This window comes from Glycine max, chromosome 4 (assembly GCF_000004515.6).
Source record: "Glycine max cultivar Williams 82 chromosome 4, Glycine_max_v4.0, whole genome shotgun sequence".
NCBI lineage: Eukaryota > Viridiplantae > Streptophyta > Magnoliopsida > Fabales > Fabaceae > Glycine > Glycine max.
In genome coordinates, this window is record NC_016091.4 from 33,714,676 (window position 1) to 33,737,359 (window position 22,684).

Below are 22,684 nucleotides of genomic sequence, written 5' to 3' on the forward strand. Positions count from 1 at the left end.
CACATTGGGTGGTGTATAGTTTGGGAGGCAAGCCATATGGCGGGAAGGCGTGCTTGTTTTGAATTTGCACATCATGGGGTCATCCGTACTTCCTAAATCTTTGCCTACCATATTTGAGGTTGGATGATTCATTTGCTTGAGGCCAGATTGGAGCATCGGGTTCACCTTAGCGACAGCGCTAGTAGCGGCAACTATAACCGCATTGGCTTCCATTATCTTCTTCATGCTCATCATGGCCTCCATCATTGTGGCCATTTGCTCTTTCATGGCCTCCATTTCGGCCTTCATCTTCTCTTGCACCTCCTCTGCTTCACCCATTACTCTAGCTCTAGCACGAGTTCGGTAAGGGCACCGTAAAGCGTGTCCTTTTCTTTTTGATAACAATGATTAAGTTCATTTTATTTTATTTTATTTTATTTTTCAAGGAAAGAATGTAATGAGCAATGCAACCAATGAAAAGCATAGATGCATGCGAATGATGTACAGTTGAAGTATTGCGAATTTTTACGCTGGATATGGGGTTGAATCAATTTAGATTTTCAACATGATCCATTTTGTCAAGGTGAAACTGGAAGTAACAAGGACATCAACAATCCTAAATATGTTTGGCAGTAGACGAAGCAGTGATGTGACTCGATTCATCTTTTGCCCCAATTTTGCAAGACGGATACTTCCATATTTCAACTTGACTTGATGAACCTTTTTGTAAAAGCATGAGCTTGGTTCAACCCTATAATCCAAGGAATGGCAATTCTGATCGCCAATACTTCAACAACATCTCATAGGGATGAATGACTCGGGCATACTTTAAGCTTATGCACGGAAAATGTAATTATGAACTTGAGATGCCCGAAGAAACATCATTTCCTAGTTAACCATGCATTAGGTACCATGTTCACTTATTTTGTTTTGTTGTTGTGTTTTTTTTTTTTTTTTTAGAAATGGGTTTATGATCCCAACATGGTTGGCTCATGGTACCCAATATATGCAACCAAGAATGCATCATGAATTTTCATGCTTCCTTTTTTGTTTTTGTTTTGTAGAGGAAAATGCATGGATCACGCATGAGCAAACATGAAAACAAAAGGTATGCAGTTTGTAGAACAAAAAGTATGTTGAACGCATATGCATGATGATGCAATGACTCATGCAAAATGTGATGCTGGAATATGATAACGGACAAATGCAGGAACGATATGTTCATTATGATGCCATGGAGAGATGCTTATGTCATGCATGATATGCATGCGTGCTAGAGATAAAATGCGGGAGTGATTTGATTCGCACTGATCTTTGGAGTAAAAAAAACGCGGGATACACTCATTTTATTCAGAAAGTTATAACTAGTCAAGATTTGAGCGACAATACAAACTTCCTAGCGTTTTCTAATCATATGGTCCATTAAGTCTATCATATGCTGACAATAGCTGAGAAGTCCGTGGATCTCCTTGGGGGCAGAGTAGGTGTCCGCCACTGCTTTGGCCTTGGCTAGCAATCGGGGAAGTTCTTGACTCCTGTTCAAGGTAAGAGCAAATCGGTCCATCCACATTGTTGCCTCTTGGTGCAATGAATCAATTACCCTTTCCCTTTCTGCTGATATCTTGGCGTACTCATCCTCTAGCCTTTGCTCGTGAGTTGCTGCTAGATTTAGCTTCTCTTTGCACTCATCGATGATGGCCCACATATTCCCTTCAGTCTCGCTTAACTGTTGGGACAAATTTCTTTTCGACCTAAGGCAAACCTTTAGCTCGTCCTTCAAGATCATGCCTTTGACCCGTGATGATTCCTTTCACCTCTTCGGAGATCATGCCTTTGACCCGTGATGATTCCTTTCACCTCTTCGTTCCAAGGCTTCAGCTGTGGCCATATTGACGTCCCTTAGTTCATCATACTCTTTTCAGACTTTGATGGCTATGGACTTGAACTTCTCTTCGACTACCCGGGCTCTTTCAAGCTCTGCCTTTAGGGCTTGTACCTCATCACTTTCTTCCGAAGCTTTAACCTCATCGTCTCTCACAGTCTTTAGATTTGGGAGCCAATCCAATCCTTGTGTTCGGACTCTCAGCCACTTATGATAGCCGCCGATGATCCCATTACTGCTTCCCCTAAGCTCTCTGTCCTTTCTTCACGCCGCATCCCATGCCTTGCGAACTCCTTGGAGTACCCTCGCGTTGTGGTCACCGAAACCCCGTGCGATGAAAGGCGTGATGCTTTCGTCTGATGGCACTCCTCTCATGGGGTAGCCAAGCTGTCTTATGGCGAGGACGGGATTATAATTAATACAACCCCTTGTTCCATCAAGGGAACATTTGGACATCCTTCGCATGAAGATAGAATCCTGATTCTTCCTTCCTTCAAGCGAGGGAACAAATTAACAGATGCCTCTCCATGCTAGCCAAGAGTTGGTCCCAATTCGCCTTTCCTTTTTCGACGCACGAGCGGTGACCTTGTAGCGGATAGACGGGCCTACCTTCTTGGAGAAAAGGGTGTGAAACCAGCCACACACAGAGAGCCAGTGCACAACAAAAAATTCTTGCGTCGCTCTTTTCACATCTCTGGTCGAACGTGTCATGCATGGCCAAAATGGCGACGACCGGGCTTTCCTTGCCATGATGAAAGGCGAGGAAAGCGTCAATCGCTGCTAGGTCCACTAACCCTTCCATATTTGGAAAGAGGACACCTCCAAAGATCAAAAGCGCCAAGATGTCAATAAAAAAAAGCCCATTCGCCTTGATCTTGCCAAGGCCTTTGGCCTTTCCTCCAAACACTTCCTTGGTACTCCGGCTACCCCATTCCTGTTTTGCTTTACACGGTCCAACTCTTGTGCTGAGATTTTCACTACCTTGGCAACTCTTGTCGTGGAGGGATAGAACCCAGAGAAAAGATATGGCTTCCTTCCTCCCAGTGGGCATCCCAGGATTTCTTCAAACTCTTTCACAGTCGGCACTAGCTGGAAGTCTTCAAATGTGAAGCACCTTAGGGGCTGGTCATAATACTGGGAAAGGGATGAAATCGGTTCCATGGAGACTTCTACCCTAGCTAGGTCCCAAATCTTACCATAGGCTTTGCGGAAGGCTTGCCGTTGAAGTTTGACCCATTAATTGCCCCAACTTTCGTAAACTAGTGACCTCTAAGCTCTTGATTTTGACTTGATAGAACCTCTTTTTAAGCGAAGGCTTTTGACTCGATCCCATGTTTTACTAAAGTGAAATAAAATCTAGTGCGAATCAAAACTCCGACATCTATCATGGGTGGAATGGATGAATGCATGAAGAAATGCATATGACACAGATGCAATTTACGAATACGGGAGCCCGAGAAATTGTTTCCTTCTTGGATACAACGTTTGGGCAGCATGGCACCCAACGTATGTTTTTAAGAAGGCGACACGGACCCTCCGTCGGTTTGCTAAAGTGAGGGGATCAAAGACGAAACCCACGCATGATGCATATGCGAAAGGCACAACACGGGGATGTACATAGTACGACAATATTCACAAACAAATATAAGCAAAAGGGTATATGATACTTATGCATGGCAGTGTGAAAAATGGCACGCAGCGTGTTTGCTCCGTGCCCCTATTTAAGGGACCTATAAGGGAGAGAGCTAACTAGGCTTTTAGTGATAACCCCCAAGGTAGTCATATCTCTCTTGATGGTTTCTAGAGGTATCAACCCCTTCGAAGAACATACTGCAGCAGTAGGGACTACTAGCAACAATATGTTTTCAAAGAGAAAAACTCTAGATGAGGGTTCACTGTAATCAAGCAAGTCGGAGACCTAGCATGATCACGGATTCACCTCCACTCCTTATGTTCCCACGAACCCGGGTATAGGGCCCTTTTTCAACTCACCGTGTGTGCAAATAGTGTTAGTGTTTGTGTGCATCAAATGAATAAATATTTACCTCATGCATACAAAAAATGCACTAAAAGCATCAAAGAGTTATATATACAAGAACATAATAAAGGGAAACCAACAAAGGAGTAAGTCATGGCAAAACTTTGCACAAGATTAAATGGCCTAACTCTCTAAAAATAGTCCCCAGTGGAGTCGCCAACTGTCGCAACCTACCCTTCGGCGGGAGGGCGACGCGTGACTCGCGGGATGCGTGTTCCACGAAAGGAATACGCGCGGAGTCGCCACCAACGTTTATTTGAGGAAAACGTCGGAAAAACCGGAAAAGACGCGATCTACGAACTTTTAAGTGAAAAAGGTTCGGGAGTTGTATTTACGCACGGGGAAGGTATTAGCACCCCACACGTCCGTCCCAAGGGACGACAGCCTTTAATCGAATGTGCAAACATGACCTTGATTTTTTATGTTCCCTTTTAAGTCCTTATATCCTTCACACCCTTTTTATATTTTTCTCTTTTTGTGGTCGACAAGGGTGTTTCCCTTTGCTCCTACGTATTCCTCAATTTGCGATGAGGAAATCAGACCTACGTAGTTCTTTCTTATCAAGTGATTCTTTCTTTTTACTTAAAAGGTGATCATTTTAAGGCGTTGGACCTTGAAAATGACCCATTTTACTTAGTAAGAAATTGAAATGATAAAATTCAAAACCTATTTTTATGGACGAGCTTGACTAGGCAAGTTGATTTTAGCCTTAGTTTCACTTTAGTTATTAGTCAATTCAATTAAGAATGAGAAATCCCAAAGAGAAAACGTCCGATTGATTTTCCGCTTTATTTTACTAAAAGATTTTTTTATTATTATTATATTATTTTTTACCTCTTTTTTTGATTTCTAACGTGGTTACGGCACAACCGAACGGTCGGAATTTATTTTAACCGAAGTTAACAGATAATACAATTCAAACGTTCGGTGGAAATTTATTTTATTTTTAGGTTAAGCGAGAAATGACTTAAATAAAATGGCTTAAGCACGTCAAAAGGGGGTATAAAAAGTAAATGAAATGAGAATAGAAATACACAAAACACAATGTGGACCACCATGGGTACATAGAATGAATCGAAAAGCTTGGTTCGAGGTACTTACCCGTTGAAGATCGAAGAACGATGAAGAACGAATGAAGAACGTCGAAGAACGGTCGAAACCTTTGCAAAATTCTTCACGGAAAACGTTACGGAAACATTTCGGAAGCGCCTCGGCTTAGATTTTCTTCACAGAAACAATTTTTCCAAGCAAATTCGAAAGAGAGAGAAGTGCCTAAGGGGCTGAACCCTTTTCCTTCTCACTTCCTCCCCTATTTATAGCAAAATAGGGGAGATGCTTGCCGCCCAGCTCGCCCAGGCGAGCCAGGTTGCTTCCTCCAGAAGCAACAGCCTTCTGGAGGAATCTTCTGGAGGGCCCAAGTGGGCCTGGGTGCTATTTGCACCCCCATTTTTACTAAGTACACCCCCCTCTGCTTTTTTTTTTGGTGATTCTTTTTTCGTAAAGTTACGGAAACTTACGAATTTTGTAACGATACTTGTTTTCTTTCCGTAATGTTACGGAACCTTGCGGATTACATAATCATCCCCTTTTTGACTTAAGGAATGTTACGGAACCTCACTTAATTATGCAACGAGGCTTCCATTTGATTTCCGGTGTGTCACGGAAACTTACGGATTGTGCATCAATATTTTTTTGGTTTTCCGGCATGTCCTGGAATTTCACAAATTGCGTAATGATGGGTGCCAAGCACCTCACAAGGACCAAAAAAAAGTCGTATGTCATCAAGCAAAGGTCCCCGGACGAAATTAGGGTATGACATCAGTGTAGATGAATAAGGATCACATTTTTTTTACCTGAAATTGTATTGAAGGAAAGTGGTCTTAAGTCTATCAAACCAAGCTCTAGGGGCTTGTTTTAAGCCATAGATGGCTTTGTGCAGCTTGCACACAAGTTGCTTGTTGCTGTTTTCAAAACCAGGAGGTTGGGACATGTAAATATCCTCTTTAAGGATGCCATTTAAAATGGCATTGGTGACATCTAACTGTTGAAGACTCCACCTGTGAGTAATGGCAAGAGACAAAAGAATTATGACAGCTACTGGTTTGATTATAGGAGAAAAGTCTCATTGTGATGATAACCAAGTTTTTGATGAAATCCCTTTGCTACAAGTCTTGCTTTGTACTTTTTGATAGTGCCATCAAGATTCTCCTTCACCCTAAACACCCATTTGCAGCCAATTGGAGCCCTAGATGAAGTTAGATCAGTAAGAGTCCAAGTACCATTTTTCATCAAAGCATCATAGTCAGTCTTCATTGCTGCAAACCAAGTAGGATTGGAAAGAGCAGATTTATGGACTCGGGCTCAGAATGAGCTAGAAAAAGAGTAGGATGGAGTCTAGACTCAATAACACCAGCTTTAGCTCTTGTGCACATAGAGTGCACATTATCAGGTCTGACAAGAGCATTTTGAGAGACAGTGACATGAGGTACAGAAATAGTGGTAGGAGTAGAAGATAAAGATACCTCAGCAGTAGTGGCCTCAAGATTAGATGATGCATCTGAAGAAACAGATTGTTGGACCTTGTGGCCTCAATAACATAAGAAGGGGTGAATTAATTTCCCACTAACAAACTTTCAACCCCCTTCTAAAAGAGATAGGCTCAGAATACAGAAGAAGCAACAATCAATTTTAATAATATTCTTTAAACATGAAAGACAAAATTGATTGCAATAAAATAAATAAGATAAGGGAAGAGAGAATGAAAACATAGTTTTATACTGGTTCAGCAAATTCCGTGCCTACGTCCAGTACTTAAGCAACCCACTTGAGATTTCCACTATCTTTGTAAAATCCATTTACAACTTCTGAACCACACAGGGACAACCCATCCTTTGTGTTCAGGAATCCTTACAACTCAAGAGACCCTCGGTCCCTTAATCAATCTCATTGATTAAGAAAAATGGAAGAAGAATTCTCTCTTGAAGAGAAGAATATTACAATGAAGATCCATGGATGAACTCTTAATGGATTTGCAAGTGTTTGCCCGAGTTCTTGAGAGAGCATTTGGCAATGAAGTTCTCTTGGAATCTCTCTCATTTTCTTTTAAGAGGATAAGACATTTTGGCCCAACAAAACTCTCTCTCTAAAATTCGTGCCCAAATCCCCTATTTATAGGCCTTTGATGGTCATTCACAAATCCAATGAAAAGATGTAACTGTTGGCAGATTTTCTGAAAATTCTCCACTGGTAATCGATTACAATGAGTGTGTAATCAATTACACAGTTATAATTTGAAGGGTCATGACTTTTGAATTTGAATTTCAGGAGTTTCGTTGCTGGTAATCAATTACAGACATATGGTAATCGATTACATGTTCAAAATTCAAATTCAAAACGTTTTTCAACAGCTATTTCTCAACCCTGTCTTCTGGTAATCAATTACAATTCCTGGTAATCGATTACCAGAGCCTTGCATGTCTTGAAAGCACTTTGTTTTAAGGCAAGACTTGATCTTGAGTTAATCTTGAAGCAAGGCTTTGTTTGTTGAAGCAATCTTGTATTAATCTTGAAGCCATGCTTATCCTTTGAAGCAACTTTGTTTGATTCTTCTTTTGACATCATCAAAATCATGTATACATACATTCACACAGATGTGATGTAGCTCCATTGGAGCTTGTAGGCCTTGGATCTTCTTCATCAATGGAGTCCTTTGCTTCTTAAAGTTTGATGGTAGTGGAATGGAGAAGGAAGATGATTGGAGACGAACCCTAGGGCCATCTCTTGCATCTTTGGCCCAATCTACTTAGAATCTTCTATCCAATGCCCTTGCGGGGTAAGATTGCATCAAGATGATGCTGTTGCTGGTGGAATAATAGGTAAGTCAGAATTTCCTTGTGGCTAAGGAAAATAACTAGATGTTGATAAGGCTGGTGTTGCAGCTGCAGGTGAATTGACAGATGTTGCAGCTGTTTGTGAAGCAGTAGCAGAAGGTGTTGAGGCAGCTGGAGTAAGAAAAAGCTTATGAGACTGTAGCTCAGTTAAAGTGTTGGGACACTCTTGGGACCTTGGTTGTAGCTTGTGTTGATTATAGGGCCTGTGAAGAGGAAAACAAGCATAGCCAAAGACTTTAAGGAATTTGTAATCTGGCAGCTTGTGAAGCAGTCTTTGATAAGGCACTTCATTTTGAATTGCTGAAGAAGGAAGTCTGTTTACTAGGTAAACACTAGAAATGACTGCATAATCCCAATAGTCAAGGGTCATTGAGGCCTGTGACATCATAGTTAAAGTTGTTTCAACTATGTGTCTATGTTTCCTCTCTACAACACCATTCTGATGGTGTGTATGAGGACAAATCATTCTATGCATAATACCAAGATCTATAAGATACATAGAGAAATGCCTATATTCACCTCCTCAATCAAACTGAACAGCTTTAATAGGCAGGTTAAATTGAGTTTTAACCATAGTTTGAAACTGTTTAAAAATAGCTAGTGTCTGATTTACTTTTTAACAAAGAACAGCCAAGTAAATCTGGTGTGAGCATCGACAAAGGTTACATCATATTTGTAACCAGTGCTGGACACAATGGGAGAAGGACCCCACAATTTAGTAGAGATAAGTTCAAAAGGAGTTGAATAGACACTAAGAGAAAGGGAGGAGGAAAGCCTATGGTATTTACCAATGCAACAATGTGAACGAAAGTTAGAACCTATTTTATTGATAATAGGCAGATTACAAAGTTTGAATACAAGTTTCAAAGTATCATCATTAGGATGTCCTAATATAGAATGTCAAGTTGCAAAAGAAATAGAACTATTAGAAACTGTGTTTACAACAGAAGCATCATTAACCCTATTTACAGAATTCGGAACAAAATTTGAAGAAGATGCTCTGAAGACAGGTTCTAAAACATCAGATGAAATGGTATTGACAATGAATTGAGACTTGAGTTGCTATCTAGATGACTGACGCGGATTAGGGAATTGGTAAAGGCCATCAACACCAACCGACCCTTGAAGGACCTCTTTAGAGACCTAAGATTTGACCAAGCAAAACTAAGAATGAAACTCTAAAAACAGAGTTATCTCTACAAAATTGACTGACACTCATCAAGTTTTTGGTTATAGAAGGAACAAATAACATGCTATTAAGAACAAGAGGAATTTGAGAGTTAAAAGGAGATTTAAAGGAGGCTACACCTGAGGAATTGATGTTTAACCCCTGACCATTACCAATAATAATTTGATCTGGTCCTTCAAAGGGTGTGGTCTGTTGAATATTCTGAGAAACATTTGTGACATGGTGAGATGCACCTGAATCTGGATACCAATTTTGTGAAGAGGACTGAGCACTGGTTAGATGAGCTTATGGTGGTGGATTGTTGTATTGAGGTGGAGCATTCTGATATGGATGCTGATTAGGATATGAATTGGAAGATTGAGTGGGATACTAGTTTGAATGTTGACTAGTAGGATACTGGTTTGGATATTGATTTTGGTATTGGTTTGGGTGTTGGTTAGAATACCACTATTGATTGGGATTTTGGTTTGAGTTGGAGTACTGATTCTGAATTGCATAAGCCATTGGTTGAGTAGGGATATAGTTATCATCATGCCTGTATAGCAATAGGAAGCCTTATGTCCATATTTCTAATAGGTGTTTATTATCAAAGGAAACTGTAAACACAGAAAAATGAGAAAGGGATAACACAAAATGAAAGCCATGCTCCCCCAAAAACACAGAAAGGTTCTCAGGTCTCCAATTCTATTTCCAAATCCCCCATACCCCTACAAATACTAGCCCCATTCCTATATAACAACAATCACACTCAACATTCTCTCTCCCCTAACTAACTTCCACTACACAAACCAACCAGATACGGTTAGGCCTTATTGGGCTTGGGCCCACGAGAATACACTTGGAAAGGCTTGTTCCAGTTGATAGCAGAATTCCTATCAATCTACCACCATGGCCATCACCATAGCCGCGACCACCACTATGGCCACTGCAAGAGAAAATGCGGCCACCTCCACGGCCATTGCTGTGAAAAGAGGAATTCATCGGTGAAGTTGGAATAGAAGTGGAAGAATTGACACCAGTTGGCGAAACTGTGGGGAATAGTGTAGGTTGAAAAGGACTAGAGGCCATTAGAGAAGCTTCTCAAGCTCTGAATACCATAAAAGAATCTTAACACCTAACAGAATAACAGAAAACTAAAACTAACTTTGAGTGTATTTATTTCTTAAGTGAGGAGAGGATCATACAGATATTTATAGGCTACACAAAGAGTGCGAGAGAAGCTACTCAGCGATGACTCAGCGCTGACTAAACTCAATAATTAACTTGAGACACAAATCAGTTATATAAGAAAAACTAACCTAATGCAGGTCTACTGTTAGACGGTGAACCTTTTAAACAAATAGTTTAAACATATACTCTTATACAAACAGAATATACCAGAGAAATATCTCCTACAAATGACAGTGTCTTAGCATTTTTGTATTTCTTGATATGTGTACTTTTGAGGTTCTATCTTGCAAATTATTGCTGATTATTGTGTAATTTTTGTTTAGTGTATGAGTAGAAGCATCTTTTTATTAACTATTCCAAAAGTTTAAGCAATTAAATGAAGACACGTAAATTGTTTTATATTACATGTCCACACAAATGATTATTATTAGGTAAAAATATGTGAACGGTTTCATTCATATTAATTCTCTAGCACTTGTTTTTATCAAAAATGCTTTTTTCCCTTTAAAACCCAAAGTGCAGTTTTGACAAAATGTCTTGGATGAATTGCAACAATGCTACTGTGTTACCATCCTGATTAAAATTTCTGGTTATCTGTAAAAGGAGACTATGGGTAGTTGTGGAATTTTTTGATATTGTGCATACACTTAGTATGTTTTTTCTTTCTTAATATCTTGCAGATAGTGGCTTTATTGGCAGATGCATTAACTGAGATACAAGAACAAGTTTTGGCCGCTGATGATCAGGTATTTAATGCATATTGATGTTTATACTAATTATACACTAATTAGTAAGCTTATTACCTAATATAATATAAACTGTACTCAGGATAGTGACTGGGAAGAAGTTCAAGCAGATGGCATTGAAAATGATAAAGAATTTCTTTATTCAGTATCTACATCTTCGGGAAAAGCCACAAATGAACAACTTGAAGCAAGGCGAAAGTATTTAATGAGGTTTGGTTGAGTTACAGCAGTTGTCACTCATCTAAATTTCTGTATTATGCAATTATATCATACTTTTATGCTGAATGTTTAATTTATTCTTTTTTTATTTTGCTGAACTTGCTTTAAAATCACAAGGATCAAGATGATCACTATGAAGATGAGCTTTTAAGTATTGCTGATCCTCTCAATCAGGTCAGTCTGTTTTGTTTCTTCCCAACGTGTTTCACTAACTTGCTTATGTATCTGTTAACAATTATGGTTGCAACTGACAGATAAACCAGGCAAATTACCTTGCTGATTTCTTTGTTAGCTTTTCTCAGTCTGACAGACAGCTCTTAGATCACATTTGCAAGGTCATTACACAGTAATATTTTTCATTTAGTTTACCTTGTTGTACATGACGATTGTTACTTGTCCAATGATTGTCTTGCACTTCAGAGCTTGTCTCAGTCTCAACAAAATGCCATTCAAATGGTACTGAAGATATGAGAATTTCGTGTGCTGTCATCGAGTGCTGTCTCAAGGATGGGCTGATAATACCAGAGAGAGTGAAACAAAGAAATGGTTGGAAACCAATATCTTACCTTGTTCAGGTTGGGGAATCTGTCTGCAGTTCTGAAAGGTATTTTATTTCTGCTGCAGTGTTCCCCCTTGTATGTCTCTGATTCTCTTTTATTGGATGTGTTATGTATGTATCGGATGTCAGTTTTGCTTTTATATGGTTTTGGCCCATCAATTCATCAAATCTTTTGTTTGTATATCAATTGTGCATTTATTAAAAGAAGGGGGGAAAAACATCAGTTGGTAGCATAATGGTGCATTAGAATGTCAATTGGATGTTTTCTGAAGAAAAAAATGAATGTCAATTGGATTGGTTCCTGCTTATTACTATTTGGAAAACTTTTGCAGTCTCGAGTTTATTCCAAACTGTTTTTAAGTGCTTGCTTTCAATTCTTCAATGCGAATAACCACCACAAAATATATGCTACAAATATTTGCTTCTGCATAATGAGTGTTGGACGTGGAGAGTGTCCGATCCCGTTGCATAATCCGTTCCAACACATGGCTTTATAAGTTTTAAAATTTTAACTATCTTTCATTGCCACCCTCCCATATATCCCTGGGTCATATGAAAGCAGTACATCCTACAGGGCGGAGTTAAGCACAATAAGTGATTCACCAATTTAACTATTGATACAATATTCTTTCTGAATCAACTAACAATCCGTGTTTCACAATATGATAATTAGATAATGTTTACTTGCTATGATAAAAAAAAATTCTAAAATAAAAACTAAAATTCTTTGGATTAACTATTAAAAGTTATATTTGATGATGAATTCATCAAATTATTTATTGAACATGAAATTTTACAATTATTTGATTATAAAAATTTGATAAATAATTTCACAATATATTAAGCTATAAGAAAAAATATGAAATGGATGTTTTACATTATAAGTCATTCCAAAAAAAAACCCAACAAGTGGTGGGTGTGAGGCAATTGCTTATGCAGTGTTTTTTTTTTTTTCACAAAATCTCACACTCTTAGTGTGTAAGTTATTTTTGTTAGTTTTCTTTTTTTGAGTGTTTTTTGATTTTAGTGGTGTATGTGCGTTGTTGAAGAGGATACGCTGAAGTTGGATGGTTATTCATCGGAAAAGAAGAGGTACGTTAAAAAACTTAGAAACATATGGATTGTCATTAATTCGTGTAACTCATACGAATTGACAATCCGTATGTTTTTAAATCCGCATGACCATATAGTGATTAATAATTAAATTTTAAATTTTAAATTTGGGTTTTAATATTTTTTATAACTATCAAATTTAATATATTTTTAAATTTGATTTCAATCATTATTTTAAACTAACAATCTTATTATATTTGAAATTTTAAATTTTGGTTTCCATATTTTTTATAACTATCAAATGTAATATATTTTTAAATTTGATTTCAATCATTATCTTAAACTAACAATCTTATCATATTTTAAATTTAAAATTTTGGTTTCAATATTTTTTATAACTACTAAATTTAATATGTTTTAAATTTGATTTCAATCATTATCTTAAATTAATCATCTTATAATATTTTATATTTTGAATTTTACTTTCAATATTTTTTATAACTACCAAATTTAATATGTTTTTAAATTTGAATTCAATCATTATCTTAAACTAAGAATCTTATCATATTTTATATTTTAAATTTTAGTTTCAATATTTTTTATAACTATCAAATTTAATATATTTTTAAATTTGATTTCAATCATTATCTTAAACTAACAATCTTATCATGTTTTAAATTTAAATTTTGGTTTCAATATTTTTTTATAACTATCAAATTCGTGGGAAGTAGAGGAAAAAGGAGGAAAGAAGAAGAAACCCAACCAGACGCGCTTGAATGAGAATGAAGGAGACCACCATGATGAGGAAGAAGCACGACACAAAGGAAGAAGAAGCATTGCACCGGAATCGTATGGACGCGCACTGTAGCCGTATTTATATAAATAGGTTGAAGGACATTTTAATCCTTTCGCATAGGGTGTTGATTGCCCAAAGTAACAACCTTGGTCTAATAGTAGTGAACTTTGATCTTTTAAGCAAGTAGTTGAAAGTTTAAATTCTAAAATTTTGTGTATGAGATACCCTAGTTGAGGGGCATTTCACCTCTTTATGTCTTTAAATCTTTCATAAAATGATTAATCTTTATAAATGTCTCGAGATACTCGTTGCAATTATATATGTACAAAAAATCCTTTAAAAAACTTCGTATAAGGTACTTACATTTTTAGATACACTTGTTGATCTAGATATTCGTGTGTGTGTGTGTGTGTATATATATATATATATATATATATATATATATATATATATATATATATATATATATATATATATATATATATATGAGATACCCTAGTTGAGGGACATTTCACCTCTTTATGTCTTTAAATCTTTTAGAAAATGATTAATTTCTATAAATGCCTCGAGATACTCGTTGCAATTATATATGTACAAAAAATCCTTGAGTGAAAGCTATTTGATTCTGGTAAATTTCAACTAATTATAAAAAAAAAAATGTGTTACAAGAGGTATTGCTTTTTAACACATAAAATAAGGATTTATTTTCTCACATATGTAGCTAGGCTAAATTGATTATTTAATATTTTTGTAATAAAATGAAGAAAAAAGCTAAATTCATTTTGCCAACCTTAAAGAAAAATATCAGGTGAAAATAAAATAAAAAATAATAAAAGGTTGTTTCCTTAATTTATCAACTACATTCAAAAAAATTTAATTGCACAGCCAAAAACGTTAGATAAACTAAACTCTGCGATTGGTTTATTTCATTGGATCCAAAAGTTTTTTCCCACTATCCTTCTAACGATAGTCTGAGACTAATTTGATTTCAGACGTAGAGTTATTGTATTGAATTTTATCTCAACAAAATATTTTTTTTATACACATGACTAGAACTCGAATTTCTAAACCATATCTTAAAAAAAAAAAAAACTAACAATCTACACACTGTGCTGGTGTAGGATGCAAAAGCCTTGAAGCCCCCATTAATGTACTCAGCGTAGCCACCATGTCTCATCATTACACTTTTGGACAGAACAAAACTGAAATAGCACAACCTCAGCTCCAGAGTTAGTGATAGGCCTTTTTGGAGTCAGTGATCCTCTGCAAAGAGGACACGTGGCATTCTCGAAACCAACCCATCTATCCAAACAACCTTTGTGGAAGACATGCTCACATCTCATAACTCTAATCACCTCATCTCCTTCTCCAAATTTGCTTAGACACACAGCACAATCCACATGTTCCTCTGAGCCAGAGGAAAATTCATAATGAAATGTACTCAATTCAGTTCCAAGATTTATGGGTGGATGAGAATCATAAAGCATGTAAAAAGGGTAGTAGAGAACAAAATCTAATACCCATTTGAGATGAGTATAAATTGGAGCTAGGTACTTACTCAGCATGCTCAAGTTTTAGGTGTCGGAAAGTATGAAATGGTATATAGGGTTGAGAAAAAGGTGGTGCCATATGGGAGTATTTATACACCTCTTCAGTCTCGAACTTGAAGTCTTGAATGGTGAGAAGCAACCGAAACAAAGGAAAGAAACAAATTTAGGGTTGGTAACATATTTATGTTTTTTCTTTCTATTTTACAGTTAAATAAAATTTCATGTGAATCTTATTACTAAGGATTATTTCAAATTTTTGTGTGTGTAATTAATAACATATTTTACTTCAAAATTCTTACATCTCATATTATTTGTCATTAAAGGCCATGAACATTAAATTATAAGTTATACAAGTTATTATGTTAATATTCTTTTTTTTTTGTAAAATTACTCTCGTTAAAAAAGTTAGAATTTGATCGTGAATTCATTTAATTATTTAGGTGAGATACCAATGATTCAAGAATGGATTTTATACATGAGAAGAAAAATAAAATAAAAATAAATTAATATTGATAGAGAAAATTGATAAAAAAAAATAAAATAGTGAGTTAATATTTGCTTAATTTTCTTATAGTCATAGATTTTACCTCTAGTTTTACACATAAATTTAATAATAAATATTTTTATGGAATTTTTTATTTATAAAATAATTATCTATTAAAATTTAAATAATTGTGCTAAAAAAATTGCCCCCTTTAATGCATTCTTGAATCTATCCCTGCCAATTGATAAAATCATTGTTAAAAGAGTTAGTAGAATCTGATTGTAAATTCATTTAATTTGTGAGTGTGTATGTTTAATGAATAAAAGCATTGTTAAAAGAGTTAAAATTTAATTCTGATTTCATTTAATTTGTGTGTGCGCGCATGTATTTAATGAAGAAAAATATAATTAAAAGATATAGAATCTGATTGTGAAATCATTTAATAAGTGTGTGTCTTTAATGAATAAAAATATTGTTAAGAGAGTTAGAATTTGATTGTGAATTCATTTGTGTGTCTCAGTCTCCAAGTTTAAATGGTTTTTATTCTCTCATATTTTATTTGAGGATTTATCTTCTAAGTTTCTCAAATTCACTAAATATTTATTTTAGTCCTTCATGTAGCCAAAAACCATCATACATTGTGCTTCCTATTAAAAAAATATTTTGTGAATTTAAGAAATTAAAAAAATATAAATTTTAATTTGGAAGATTAAAATAAACATATTTAAAATTTTTCGGATAAAAACATATTTTTAAGTTTTTTGAAAAGATATAAAATAAAGGTAATAAAATATCATTTTTCTATAAATAAATAAAATTTGATAAATTTAATTTATTTATTATAAATTTAAAATTAATTATTAGATTAATAAAAAATATTTTTAATAGAAAATATTAAAAATAAAAATTTTAATATTCTATAACATTTCAACCTATCCTATCCATTTGTTGCGAGTCACGTACGGTTGCATTATGGACCACATAAAGCATTGATTCATTTCCGGTCAGCATTAGCCGTGTAAGCAAATTCAACCCAATATAAATGTGAATCATGCGAGTTCAATCCAATATAATTAAATTTTTGTGAATTAAATTAAATTATTGAATTAAAATAATTTTAATTTAATAAAAATTGGATTGCATAATAGGTTTGAAGTTTTTATCCAATCAAACTCAATCCAACCTATTTTAATTCACATATAATTAAATTACTAAAATATAAATTTTAAATTAAACACATCAATAATACTATTTTATCTTAAAGTAATATATTATTTTAAATTTTATCTTTTTTGTATTTATTTTAAGAAAATATTTTTTTATTAATAGTATTGTCAATATATATTTATGGTTTATCTTTTCTTATCTATTTATCACCGGTGTAACATAATATTTTATGAATATTATTATGTAAAATAAAAAATATCCTTATTACTTTTGAATTTAAAAATTTCTTTAATTTTTTTCTAAGACTTACAAAAATGATAGTCTAAGGGTACTGAATTAAAGAATATAAAAAACTCAACCCATTCAGACCACTTACACCCCGACCAGAATAGCGTTTCCTAAACCAGTCATTACATTCTCATGTTGAAAGATTATAGTTTGAAATGGAATGGAATTATGAAATAAATAAGGAAAAAGCTAATTCTTAAGGAAAACATCAAGTGAACTTGGAAAAAGGATAGTACAAGGTTATCTTCATTAATTTTAAGGTATATATTTTTTTGTGTTTTGAAGGAAAAATAAACAAAACAGAGATAACGATAACTGTATAGAATATCAATTTTTTCACGTTTAAATAATGCAATTCTACCTTGAAATTGGAAAAGAAGAAAATAAACGTATTGAATCAAAGGGAATAAAGAGTATTTCATCGTGTTCTATATTATTTTTATTATTTTAAAAACATGATTTATAAAATATTAAATTTTAATATAATTATATTCTAAGGTTAATAGTGTTTTTTATTTTTTAAAAAAAACAAATTTTAGATTTAAATTCCAACATTTAAAATATTAACTTTAGAAACTGAAATTTGGGTACTGCACCCCCCCCCCCCCCCCCCCCCCACAAAAAGAAAAAAACAACTTAAGTAGTAATTAACGGATTTGCAGTCACCAAGTTATGAAAAGAGATATAAATTTATGTCTGATTCCTCCATATATATATATATATATATATATATATATATATTAAAAAATATATCATTAAAAACAGAATAAATTTTGATAAAATATATGCTAAAATTTTAAATAAGTTGTTTGGATAAGAAATCGTTGGTATGAGTGGTTTCAAACTCGATTTTTTTAAGTAAGATTCTATATTTAAGTTTTATAGATGAAAAAAATATAATTAAAAGAATTTTTTTAAAAAAAAGTGATTAATTAAATTTTTCAATAAAAATTAATTGAATATTTTTCATCAACATCGTAAAGATAAAAAAATGCCTTTACATATCCTCCAATTAAAACAAAAATTTAAAACATTTAAAAGTATACCAATTGGACAAGAAAGAAAAACGCATAAAGCGTTGGAATCGTGTAATTTGTGGCTAATTGAAGTCAAACCTAAATAGGACGAATTGCAACTAAAATATCTGACAGGTTTTTTTTTTTTTAAGGAAAATGATATCCTTAACATAGCAGCAGTGAACCATATTGATCTCAGCATATTTCTCTGGATAAAGTGGGTCCAATCTAAACCGATTTTGTAACAGATTTACAATTATTAGTTTTTGAAAACTAAACACTAAAATCCAAATTTTAAAGTCACTAAAAATTTCACTAATTCTTACCTCCGCTCCAAAATAAAAATAATTTTCATCCTAATTTATTTTACATAGATTAAGAAAAAAATAATTAATAAATAAATAAAAGAAAATAATAATTTTATAAAATTAATCTTAATTTATCAATAATTTAATTTTAGATTTTAAAGTTCATTATTAATATATAAGTGATATAATTAAGTGAAAAAATTATAATAAGACTGAGAAAGTACATTCTATTCCATACTATTCTTTCTCCACTTATAGCAGACTTCTTCTTATCATTGCTGGGTTGTTGGCAGAATAGCGCGTTTACTAATACACAGACCGTTACCTTTCATGTTCAATATGTTTAGGAGTAAAATGAAATGAATGAGATTGAACAGAATGTTGTAAAAATAAAAACCCAAATCAAGTTACTGATTTATTATTGGATTATTTGAATTATAAAAAAATAAGATAAAAAGTAATAAGTATTTAAATATTTTTAGGATTAAATATTTTTTTATTCCTTAAAAACATTAATTTTAATCATCATACATTATTTATTTTTCATTCTTAATGCACTTTAGCACTTTAAATAGTAAAAAAAAGTGTTGCATAAACTATTTTAAGGACAAAAAAAAATATAATTTACAAAGATTAAAAAAATTACATGAATAATAAAATACTAAATTATAAGGACTAAAAGTATATTAATCATATTTTTATTACAAAATCAGCAAAAAGGCTTATATCATTCCATTCCTACAAATTAGAAGAGAGACAAAAATAGAGAGATAAGGAAAGATATAAATTGGATGAAACATATAATATAAAATATATTTTATAATATTTTTTTGGTGGTATATTTCATAATGATGTATCACATTTTATTTTACTTTAGGTTAAATTATTCTAGCTACTTGACAAAATTTAATTTGGAGTTTGCAGTAAGGATGTTGTAAGGTCAAACTTGAAGAGACTTGTGAAATAATACTTAAGTTAAGTGTATAGGCAAAGATTAGTGGGTGAAGAACCTAATTAAAATTCATGGAGAAATGAAGATACTAACATGAAGAAGTGGCAATATTGTATTTATTGACTAATTAGGCTCATGTGGTTAACTTTTCATAATGACAATTAGACACAAGGAATCAATTAAAAGGGATTGTCGATGGTGGAATGACGAAGGGGAGCAAGAATCGATACCACCATATGTTGACGGTGACGTTAGACCAATTGTTGGAGATGTAAGGGAGGACACTGGTGGGGGTTGGGAGCTGATGAGGGGGGCAAGGGTTTGCGAATGGAGTTATCGGAGGAAGATTAGATTTGAAAAAGGACGTGGAAGAACAGTTTGGAATGTGATGTAAGCTCCATTGGAGCTTGTAGGCCTAGGATCTTCTTCATCAATGGATTCTTTTGCTTCTTGGAAGATAAATGGCAGCAGAATGGAGAAGGAAGAGAGAGAGGAGACGCCACTTCAAGGAGAAGATGACTCTAGAAGAAGCTCACCACCATAGGAGGCCATGGATAAGAGCTTGGAGGAAGAAGGAGATGAATGAAGGGAGAGGAAGAGAAGAGCACGAAATTTTGTGCTCTAAAAGAGCTCTGAAATCTGAAGTTAATATTCAAATGATCAAAGTTGAAAAAATGCGCACACATGATCTCTATTTATAGCCTAAGTGTCACACAAAATTGGAGGAAAATTTGAATTTTAATTCAAATTTCACTTGAATTTGAAATTGAATTTGTGGAGCCAAACTTTGGAGCCAAAATTTCACTAATTATGATTAGTGAATTTTAGTTATGGTTCAGCCCACTAATCCAAGATCAATTCCAAGATTCTCCACTAAGTGTGCTTAGATGTCATGAGGCATGTAAAACATGAAGGACATGCACAAAGTGTGACTATATGATGTGGCAATGGGGTGTAGTAAGCAAATGCTCACCTCCCCCTCTCAAATTTAATTGGATTGGGCTTCTACCAATTCAATTAAATTTATTTCCCAACACACACATCAAATATTCACTTAGTGCACGTGAAATTACAAAACTACCCCTAATACAAAAACTAGTCTAGGTGCCCTAAAATACAAGGGCTGAAAAATCCTATATTTCTAGGGTACCTTACCTATATTATGGAGCCCTAAATACAAGGCCAAACAAATAATGAAACCTTAATCTAATATGTACAAAGATAAGCGGGCTCATACTTAGCCCATGGGCCCGAAATCTACCCTAGGGCTCATGAGAATCCTAGGGCCTTCTCTTGCATCTTTGGCCCAATCTTCTTGGAGTCTTCTATCCAATGCCCTTGGGGGGTAGGATTACATCATTCCCTCCCCCTTGAAAAGGATTTGACCTCAAATCTAGAGGTTCTTGAAACTCATGAATTCTTTCCTTAACACCTGTAAAAAGAATAAAAACATATGTATTAGTGATGTTGGGTATGTTAGAGTACGGTAAGGATGGAAAACCCCTTTCCTGGCCATCTTCCCATGAGAGAATATAGTTCCTCACCAACTCAATGAGTGGTGCTACAAGTATAGAAAAATATGGGACAAACCTTTTGTAAAAGTTTGTTAAGATATTAAAGCCCCAAATTTCCCTTATACTTGGTGGAGTAGGCCACTCAGGAATGACCTTTATTCTCTTAGGGTCCATGGGAAGCCCATGATCACTATTTAAAAAGTTAGGGAAAGTAATGGAATAAAACATACCTTTTTCTTTATTTTCATGTTGATTATTCCTACAAAAAATTACGACAAACCTAAGGTGTCCCACATGAGCCCCTAGGTTTGCATTGAAACAAAAAATAAGAAGAAACCTACCTAATGAGTCCCTATGTACACAAATCATGAAGATATTAGGTGCATGAGTGATTTTACAAAAGAGTGTTGCACCACTCAACACATTCATCATACCACCTATCATAGGGATTTGGTGCCTAGTAATACCTATTTTAGGCACCAACAAAACACAAGGATTTAAGCTCTTGCAAACCAAACCCTCATCCAACAACTTCTTTACTTGAGTAATAACCTCAAGCTCAAGAGGTATGGCGGTGCTAAGGGATGTTTCCCTTGATAGGAGAAGGTAGAAAGATTGTTTAAGAATGAGTACTATTTTAATATTACATTTTGTTGCAAAATGATTTTCCTTGTTAACAATCTTCTTGGTGGAATCCTTTTCCTCCTTTTCCTTCCCCTTGGCCTTTGAAGACAAGGCCTTACTATCCTTCTTTTTCTTTTGTTTTTCTAGTTTTTCTTCCTCATCCCTCTTATCTTTCATAGTTAGTTGATCTTTGGCCACCTGTGAAGGTGTTTGAGGATGCAACACAAATTTAGTGCCAAGATGGGTGAGGGTAATTTCATTAGTTAGGCCATTGTAAATGATCTTCCTATCAAATTGTCATGGTCTTCCTAAAAGAATATGTCCTGCCTCCATGGGAACTATATCACAATTAACTTCATCCTTATATGTCCCAATGGAGAAAGGTACCTTCACTTGTTGGTTAACTATCATTTCCCCTTGCTCATTGAGCCATTGAAGTTTATAAGGTTTTGGGTGGGGAATGATAGTGAGGTTCAACTTGGAAATTAATCTTGTGCTACAACAATTGTAACAAGATCCACTATCCACAATGAGAGAACAAGTTTTATCTAAAATTTTGCATCTTGTATGAAAGATGTTCTCTCTTTGGGATTGAGATAGATCACAAGATTGACCTCCAAGGATCCTTCTAACCATTAAGAGGTCACCTTCTTCATGAGGGTAGACTTTCTCACTAGACTCTTCACCCCTTACTTCATCTTCACTTCCACTAGAGGAAGGGGAAGAAGTAGTCTCCTCTTGACTACTATGAATGTCTTGACCCCTCATAATCATGGTTTTCTTTGTGGGGCATTGAGAGGCAATGTGACTTCTCCCAAGACATTTGAAGCATTTAATGTTGCTAGTCCTTTCTTGGGAACTAGTCTTAGGGGTGGATTTCTCTATGGTCTTACCCTTATCTTCCTTGGGTTTTGAAGGTGCAGCCCCCAAAATTCTTTGGGCTTGGTCTTTCCTTGGATAAGAGTGAAAGCCATAAGATTTTGAAGAAGGCTTTCTTTTAAGTTGTTGCTCCACTCGTATACAAAGTTGGACTAGCTCATCTAGGTCCCTATATGGAAGGAGTTCAACCTTATCCCTCACTTCCATATTAAGCCCACTAAGGAACCTAGCTATGCTTGTTCTTTCCTCCTCCCTAAGTCCAACTCTTAAAAGGAGTAGTTCCATTTGTTGTCTATATTCTTCAATACTCATACTCCCTTGTCTAAGCCTTTGGAGCTTGTCCATAAGCTCCCTTTCATAGTAGGAGGGAATGTGCCTCTT

General features: G+C 34.7%; 1 pseudogene; it reads left to right on the top strand.

Moving 5' to 3' along the window:
* Positions 1-19,680, top strand: part of LOC100790766 (importin-9-like) — a 142,527-nt pseudogene extending 122,847 nt beyond the window's left edge.
* Positions 19,681-22,684: the final 3,004 nt, after the last annotated feature.